This window comes from Dermacentor andersoni, unplaced genomic scaffold, assembly GCF_023375885.2.
Source record: "Dermacentor andersoni unplaced genomic scaffold, qqDerAnde1_hic_scaffold ctg00000825.1, whole genome shotgun sequence".
Taxonomy (NCBI): domain Eukaryota; kingdom Metazoa; phylum Arthropoda; class Arachnida; order Ixodida; family Ixodidae; genus Dermacentor; species Dermacentor andersoni.
Genome location: NW_027315502.1, coordinates 10,001 through 17,500, shown reverse-complemented (window position 1 = coordinate 17,500; position 7,500 = coordinate 10,001). Strand labels below are relative to the sequence as shown.

Sequence of the window (7,500 nt, the reverse complement as noted above, 5' to 3'; positions counted from 1 at the left end):
CTCGTGGCGTAGTCCGCGCACCGTTCCGACGTCGACAATCGTGCCCACGACTACGCGAGCGCTGGAAGAGACAAAGTCCGAAACCGCGTGTGCCGGGGCGGCGCGAGCGCGACGCCTTTGACGCAACTTTTGCGTACAAGCCGCCGCACGGACACGACGGAATCGCTGGCATCCCGCACGCAGCTGCATTGTGTCACGCCGGCAATCGTTGAAACACCACGCAGTCGTCGGCGTCGGCCCCGACATGGTTGCGAGCGCTGGAAGAGACAAAGTCCGAAACCGCGTGTGCCGGGGCGGCGCGAGCGCGACGCCTTTGACGCAACTTTTGCGTACAAGCCGCCGCACGGCCACGACGGAGCCGGTGTCACCCTGCAGAGGGCTGCACTATAGCACGCCGGGAACCGGCAAAGAACCGCGCAGACGTCGTCGTTGGCCGCGGCGTTGCCGCGAGCACGCGAAGAGACAAAGTCCGAAACGACGTCAGCCGGGGCGTCGAGCACGCCGCCCGCACTGTTCGCACGCGTGCTCGGAAATGGCGAAGGGGCCGCGCTAGCGTGCCTTGAATCGGTGAGCGGCGGTACCGCGGCGATCGCCAGAGCTCGAATCCGCCCTGCAAAAGCCAAATATTGGCGCTCGGCTCGGCGCAGTACGCGGCCGCGTCGCACGAGTACGGCCCCATGGAGGTCTGGGCACTTATCGCTGCTACTGTAAGGGGCCGTACGGCCCCGGCCGACATTGTACCGTAGTGCGATTTTCGGCTTGCGCGTGCTCGTGGCGTAGTCCGCGCACCGTTCCGACGTCGACAATCGTGCCCACGACTACGCGAGCGCTGGAAGAGACAAAGTCCGAAACCGCGTGTGCCGGGGCGGCGCGAGCGCGACGCCTTTGACGCAACTTTTGCGTACAAGCCGCCGCACGGCCACGACGGAGCCGGTGTCACCCTGCAGAGGGCTGCACTATAGCACGCCGGGAACCGGCAAAGAACCGCGCAGACGTCGTCGTTGGCCGCGGCGTTGCCGCGAGCACGCGAAGAGACAAAGTCCGAAACGACGTCAGCCGGGGCGTCGAGCACGCCGCCCGCACTGTTCGCACGCGTGCTCGGAAATGGCGAAGGGGCCGCGCTAGCGTGCCTTGAATCGGTGAGCGGCGGTACCGCGGCAATCGCCAGAGCTCGAATCCGCCCTGCAAAAGCCAAATATTGGCGCTCGGCTCGGCGCAGTACGCCGCCGCGTCGCACGAGTACGGCCCCATGGAGGTCTGGGCACTTATCGCTGCTACTGTAAGGGGCCGTAGGGCCCCGGCCGACATTGTACCGTAGTGCGATTTTCGTCTTGCGCGTGCTCGTGGCGGTGTCCGCGCACCGTTCCGAAGTCGACAATCGTGCCCACGACTACGCGAGCGCTGGAAGAGACAAAGTCCGAAACCGCGTGTGCCGGGGCGGCGCGAGCGCGACGCCTTTGACGCAACTTTTGCGTACAAGCCGCCGCACGGCCACGACGGAGCCGGTGTCACCCTGCAGAGGGCTGCACTATAGCACGCCGGGAACCGGCAAAGAACCGCGCAGACGTCGTCGTTGGCCGCGGCGTTGCCGCGAGCACGCGAAGAGACAAAGTCCGAAACGACGTCAGCCGGGGCGTCGAGCACGCCGCCCGCACTGTTCGCACTCGTGCTCGGAAATGGCGAAGGGGCCGTGCTAGCGTGCCTCGAATCGATCGGCCGGGGGCCCCGTAGGGCGACAGAAAGGCAATTGTGCAGGAAACCGTACTGGCCATTAGCGAGAAATTGCCGTTCGCGCATTCGGTAGACGCGCTGCGCTTTCACGACTTCGGCATTGTGCTGCCGACGTAAGCTTTCAATCTTGCTCGCGGCGTTACGAGGCGGCACGATTTTCGCCAAACGCTCGTCGAAAGTGGCACGAGTACGGCCCCATGGAGGTCTGGGTACTTATCGCTGCTATTATATGGGGGTCCCAGAGAGCAGTCGCCCCCAAAGCGACCTGGGTGTTTGATATGCGGCGGGCTTCGTGCCCGTCAAGCGTGTCCCCGGTATCGCTCCCGTGGATCCCACAGCTGACGTCTGCAGCCTCATCCGCTTGATGCGTTAGGGGCTGGTTGTCGGACGACGCTTTTTCCACGATATCGAAGTGTGTTCCGCATCGTCCTCGGACGAATCAAATACGAAAGCGCCGAAGGCGCGGGCGTGACCCGTCGCCTAGCGGCTTTGCCGTCTCGGCTACGTTGCAAGTGTCGGTCGGTCCACCAGTGCTGCGGGCTCGAGAGAAACCGCAAGCCGCGATCGAGTCGACACAACCGGTCTATCGAGAATGTTGCGTGCTTCTTGCCGCGTGGCGATACCCGGCCCTGCGGGGAGGGCGCCGTAGCGAGCTCGAACGCCGTCGTCTCGGACTGTGCAAAGTGCTACCCTTTGCGAGAACGAAGCGTGTTGGGGCGCCTGAAGGTGGCCTCGGCATCGCAAAAACGGCGTCCGGCCTGCTTGAAAGGCTGGACGCGCAGTTGAACGATTACCTGGTTGATCCTGCCAGTAATCATATGCTTGTCTCAAAGATTAAGCCATGCATGTCTAAGTACATGCCGAAATAAGGCGAAACCGCGAATGGCTCATTAAATCAGTTATGGTTCCTTAGATCGTTTCTTCCTACTTGGATAACTGTGGCAATTCTAGAGCTAATACATGCAGTGAGCCTGAAGCCCTTTGGGCGACGGGTGCTTTTATTAGACCAAGATCGATCGGGTTTCGGCCCGTATTGTGTGGTGACTCTGGATAACTTTGTGCTGATCGCATGGCCACGAGCCGGCGACGTTTCTTTCAAGTGTCTGCCTTATCAACTTTCGATGGTAGGTTACTTGCTTACCATGGTTGTTACGGGTAACGGAGAATCAGGGTTCGATTCCGGAGAGGGAGCCTGAGAAACGGCTACCACATCCAAGGAAGGCAGCAGGCGCGCAAATTACCCACTCCCGGCACGGGGAGGTAGTGACGAAAAATAACAATACGGGACTCTTTTGAGGCCCCGTAATTGAAATGAGTACACTCTAAATCCTTTAACGAGGATCAATTGGAGGGCAAGTCTGGTGCCAGCAGCCGCGGTAATTCCAGCTCCAATAGCGTATACTAAAGCTGCTGCGGTTAAAAAGCTCGTAGTTGGATCTCAGTTCCAGACGAGTAGTGCATCTACCCGATGCGACGGCTCGGACTGAACATCATGCCGGTCCTTTCTTGGTGCACTTCATTGTGTGCCTCGAGAAGGCCGGTGCTTTTACTTTGAAAAAATTAGAGTGCTCAACGCAGGCGAGTCGCCTGAATAAACTTGCATGGAATAATAGAACAAGACCTCGTTTCTGTTCTGTTGGTTTTTGGAATACGAGGTAATGATTAAGAGGGACAGACGGGGGCATTCGTATTGCGGCGCTAGAGGTGAAATTCTTGGACCGTCGCAAGACGAACTACTGCGAAAGCATTTGCCAAGAATGTTTTCTTTGATCAAGAACGAAAGTCAGAGGTTCGAAGGCGATCAGATACCGCCCTAGTTCTGACCATAAACGATGCCAACCAGCGATCCGCCTGAGTTACTCAAATGACTCGGCGGGCAGCTTCCGGGAAACCAAAGTGTTTGGGTTCCGGGGGAAGTATGGTTGCAAAGCTGAAACTTAAAGGAATTGACGGAAGGGCACCACCAGGAGTGGAGCCTGCGGCTTAATTTGACTCAACACGGGAAAACTTACCCGGCCCGGACACTGGGAGGATTGACAGATTGAGAGCTCTTTCTTGATTCGGTGGATGGTGGTGCATGGCCGTTCTTAGTTGGTGGAGCGATTTGTCTGGTTAATTCCGATAACGAACGAGACTCTAGCCTATTAAATAGGTGCGGGGTTCCCAGCACCTTACAACCTTCTTAGAGGGACAAGCGGCTCCTAGCCGCACGAAACAGAGCAATAACAGGTCTGTGATGCCCTTAGATGTCCGGGGCCGCACGCGCGCTACACTGAAGGAAGCAGCGTGTCTTTATCCCTGTCTGAAAGGACTGGGTAACCCGTGGAACTTCTTTCGTGATTGGGATAGGGGCTTGCAATTGTTCCCCTTGAACGAGGAATTCCCAGTAAGCGCGAGTCATAAGCTCGCGTTGATTACGTCCCTGCCCTTTGTACACACCGCCCGTCGCTACTACCGATTGAATGATTTAGTGAGGTCTTCGGACCGATGTCCGGCGCGGCCTTTCGGTTGCGCCGGTCTGTTGGAAAGATGACCAAACTTGATCATTTAGAGGAAGTAAAAGTCGTAACAAGGTTTCCGTAGGTGAACCTGCGGAAGGATCATTACCGGATTGTGAAGGGTGGCGAGCGCCATTGTTTCTACCCCGTGTGGGTGAAGCAGCTCGCTGCGCCCGACGCTTTCCGCCGCTGGCCCCGCTTGGACGCGGGGACGGCTATACCCGAACATGCCGGGGACTGCCTGAATTTTGAGGGGCGCCCCGTGCCAAATTTGTTGCGCCCAGTGGACGCCGGCTGCAACCTTGGACGGTTGGCTTGGCCGCGCCCGCGGGTAGAAACGGCGTAACGCACACTGGGTGGGCTTTCTGTCCGCTTTGGCGCTCTTGCGCGGAATGGGAGTAAGACGACCCGACCTGCTGCTTTGCCCAGTACGAGGGGAACGGCGAAGCGTGCGGTCGGTCAAGGAACTGACGGTCGAGAGCTAATGCCGCTGCCGCTTAGTACACACACGGAACCGTGGTGCGAGCGCTCTCCCGTCCTCCGCGGCAAACGCTGCCGAGTCTGAAAAGGCTGGCGGCTGCCGGTCGCTTCCTGCGGCGAGTATGGAGTAACGACCCGACTTTGTTGCCACCCAAGTACTAAAGGAACGGTGTGGCGCTCGGTCGGTCATGGAACTGTCGGTATGAGGGTGCGGCTGCCAAGTACGGAAGGAACCGTGGCCTAAAGTGCTCTCCCGTCCTCCGCGGCAAATGCCACCGAGTCCGAAAGGGCCGGAGGCTGCCGGTCGGCTCCTGCTCGTGACGCGCGAGGTGTCGAGATCGCGGTTTAATGCGACGACGTCTGCAGGCTATTCGCCCGCCGCCGAGGGAAAGGCGGCGTTGCTGCGAAGTACCGAAGGAAACGCGGCTTTGCTACGTCGGAAGCGTTCTGCGGTTAGCGGACTTGTGCGCTTTGGGAAGGCGCCGCACGTCGAAAGAGGAAGTACGGACAGACGAGGGACTGTAGTCCCGGTTTCGAACGCACTTGCGGCCAGGCCCTTGCTGGCTTCGTCTTCCGCCTCAAGTAGACTTGTTGTGGCGCCGGCGCAGGGAGCCGTCCCTGGCACTGGCCGAGTGGTTTTGGAGAGCTGCGCGAGTACGCGCGCCGGGCTCTTGTCTTTCGTCTCAAGTAGGCTGTTGGATCAACAGCGGTTATGCTGCGGCGATCTGCCGATGCGAAAGTGTGTGTGTGTTTGAGGCCCTTCTATGAACCTACTGCTGACTGAAGCGAAGCACGTCGATGGGGGTGAAGCCCTGCCCGTGGCCGTGTAGCCGTTAAAGACTCCACAGCGGCTTAGCCCTAATCATGGCTCTGTCGCTCTTTGCAATTTTTAGTGGAGCGATGTGAACGTGCACACGAGACACACGGGTCCGGTGGATGGTTGGCAGGTAAAACCGGCTTCGAGTGCGCGCAAACGGCATAAGGTGCCTCGAGGGCAAGCGAGGAAGGCGTGGGCGCAAAACACACGCGCGAGTAGCAGGAGTGGAGTGCCATTAGGCTTTCAGCTGCTGAGACGCGGCCGCCGAAAGAGCGAGACTGGAGGAGCGCACGCCGAAAGGCGCTCTTCGAAACCACACACAGGGAGACGCCACGTGCCTAAAACCCTGGTTGTACTGTACTGAATTGAACAAACTATTTTTCACGACTCTAAGCGGTGGATCACTCGGTTCTCGGGTCGATGAAGAACGCAGCCAGCTGCGAGACTTGGTGTGAATTGCAGGACACACTGAGCACTGATTCTTTGAACGCACATTGCGGCCTTGGGTCTTCCCTTGGCTTCGTCTGTCTGAGGGTCGGATCACATATCAAGAGAGACTTCGGCGCACAGGGAACGTGCGTCCGTCGACTCGTTTTGACCGCGTCGGCATCATGGACAGTACGTTGAGCGCTAAAGCCACGCGCCAGCGGCCTCACGAGAGGGAGACGGTGGCAAACCGTTGTGCCAATTCTTCGAAAAGACGGAAACGAGGCAATACTACTGCAGCGTGACGAGTGCGCGCCTCTAGTAAGACCGCCGCAGGATGGAGTCGGATACCTGCAGGGAAAGAGCGGTCCAAGCACGAGGCGCGAACGTCTGTTGCCATGTAGCGCGCACGTTTGCGAGAGAGTCGGAAGCGCACGCTTGCGTGCACGGAAAACGTGGGAATGAAACGCCGGCCGATTCCCGCGCCGTGCGCAAAGCCAGCGCGATCGCAATTTGCGCTGTTTGCCTTCGAAGTACGTCGAGCTCCAGAGCTGGTCGCTCGTTCACGTCACCGCAGCTGTGTGGGCGCCCTTCCGGGCTTCGTCGCAGGAATGGGAATCGGCAGATTCTTGCGAGGAGCGGGGAGGAGAAGGGTGGCCCCCGAAAGCGGTTCGACGCGACAGCGCCGTCTGCGAGCGAGAAGAGTCACGGCACGGCGGAGAATTGCCGCGAAACGGAAAATGTCTCCTTCGAGAGCGTGGGTGCCCCGTTGGCGGAGCTGAAGCGTTCCGTCGTAGTCCGCCGTCGGTCCAAGTGCTTCGCAGTCTCTGTCCCCTAAAGACTGGGCCACTCCAGTTGGGGCAGGGGCGACGCTACACGAGACGATGCCTCCCGCCAGGTTTTAGTCGCCCCTGCGGTGCCCGCTGAAGCGGCGCGCTGCTAAGGCGATCTTTGCCTCGGTGGTGTTTGGGCTTCAGACACGGTCGCTTACCACGCAACTGCTCGTGCGCCGCACGCGCGCAGGCGGTTCACCGCCTGCCAGCCTCGTCTATAAGTAGCTCCGTGTTGGGCGAAGGACGTGGTAGGGCGTCGCACTCGGTTGGCGCTGGGTTTTCGAACGTGTCGAGTCCTTTTCGGCATACCGCTCGTATGACGCACGCGCGCAGGCGTTGTGCCGCCTGCCAGCCTCGTCCGTAAGGACGTGGCAGGGCGTCGTACTCGGTCGTGCTGGAATGGGCGAAAGCGATGTATCCGTTGTCGACCTCAGATCAGGCGAGACAACCCGCTGAATTTAAGCATATCACTAAGCGGAGGAAAAGAAACCAACAGGGATTCCCCGAGTAGCTGCGAGCGAAACGGGACCGAGCCCAGCACCGAATCCCCCGTCCTTGCAGGCGGTCGGGAAATGTGGTGTATGGGAGGCGACGTTCTCGGGTGTTTGCGACGGTGCAAGTCCCCCTGACAGGGGCTTGTCCCAGAGTGGGTGCCAGGCCCGTCTCCGCCGTTGCGCGCCCGGGATGAAGCCTCCCGTGAGTCGGGTTGCTTGAG

The 7,500-nt window shown here is 59.6% G+C and overlaps 3 non-coding genes across 3 annotated transcripts in view; all 3 read left to right on the top strand.

Annotated features, from left to right (window-relative positions):
- The first annotated feature begins 2,522 nt into the window (after positions 1-2,522).
- Positions 2,523-4,337, top strand: LOC140215102 (small subunit ribosomal RNA). The gene has a single exon (XR_011892022.1). It is a non-coding gene; the product is annotated as a small subunit ribosomal RNA (ribosomal RNA).
- Positions 4,338-5,911: 1,574 nt separating this feature from the next.
- On the top strand, positions 5,912-6,064 carry LOC140215099 (5.8S ribosomal RNA). Its single transcript, XR_011892019.1, has one exon. It is a non-coding gene; the product is annotated as a 5.8S ribosomal RNA (ribosomal RNA).
- Positions 6,065-7,210: 1,146 nt separating this feature from the next.
- LOC140215103 (large subunit ribosomal RNA) overlaps positions 7,211-7,500 on the top strand; it is a 3,959-nt gene continuing 3,669 nt past the window's right edge. Inside the window, exon 1 of the ribosomal RNA XR_011892023.1 lies at positions 7,211-7,500. This exon is cut by the window's right edge and continues 3,669 nt beyond it. This is a non-coding gene — a ribosomal RNA (large subunit ribosomal RNA).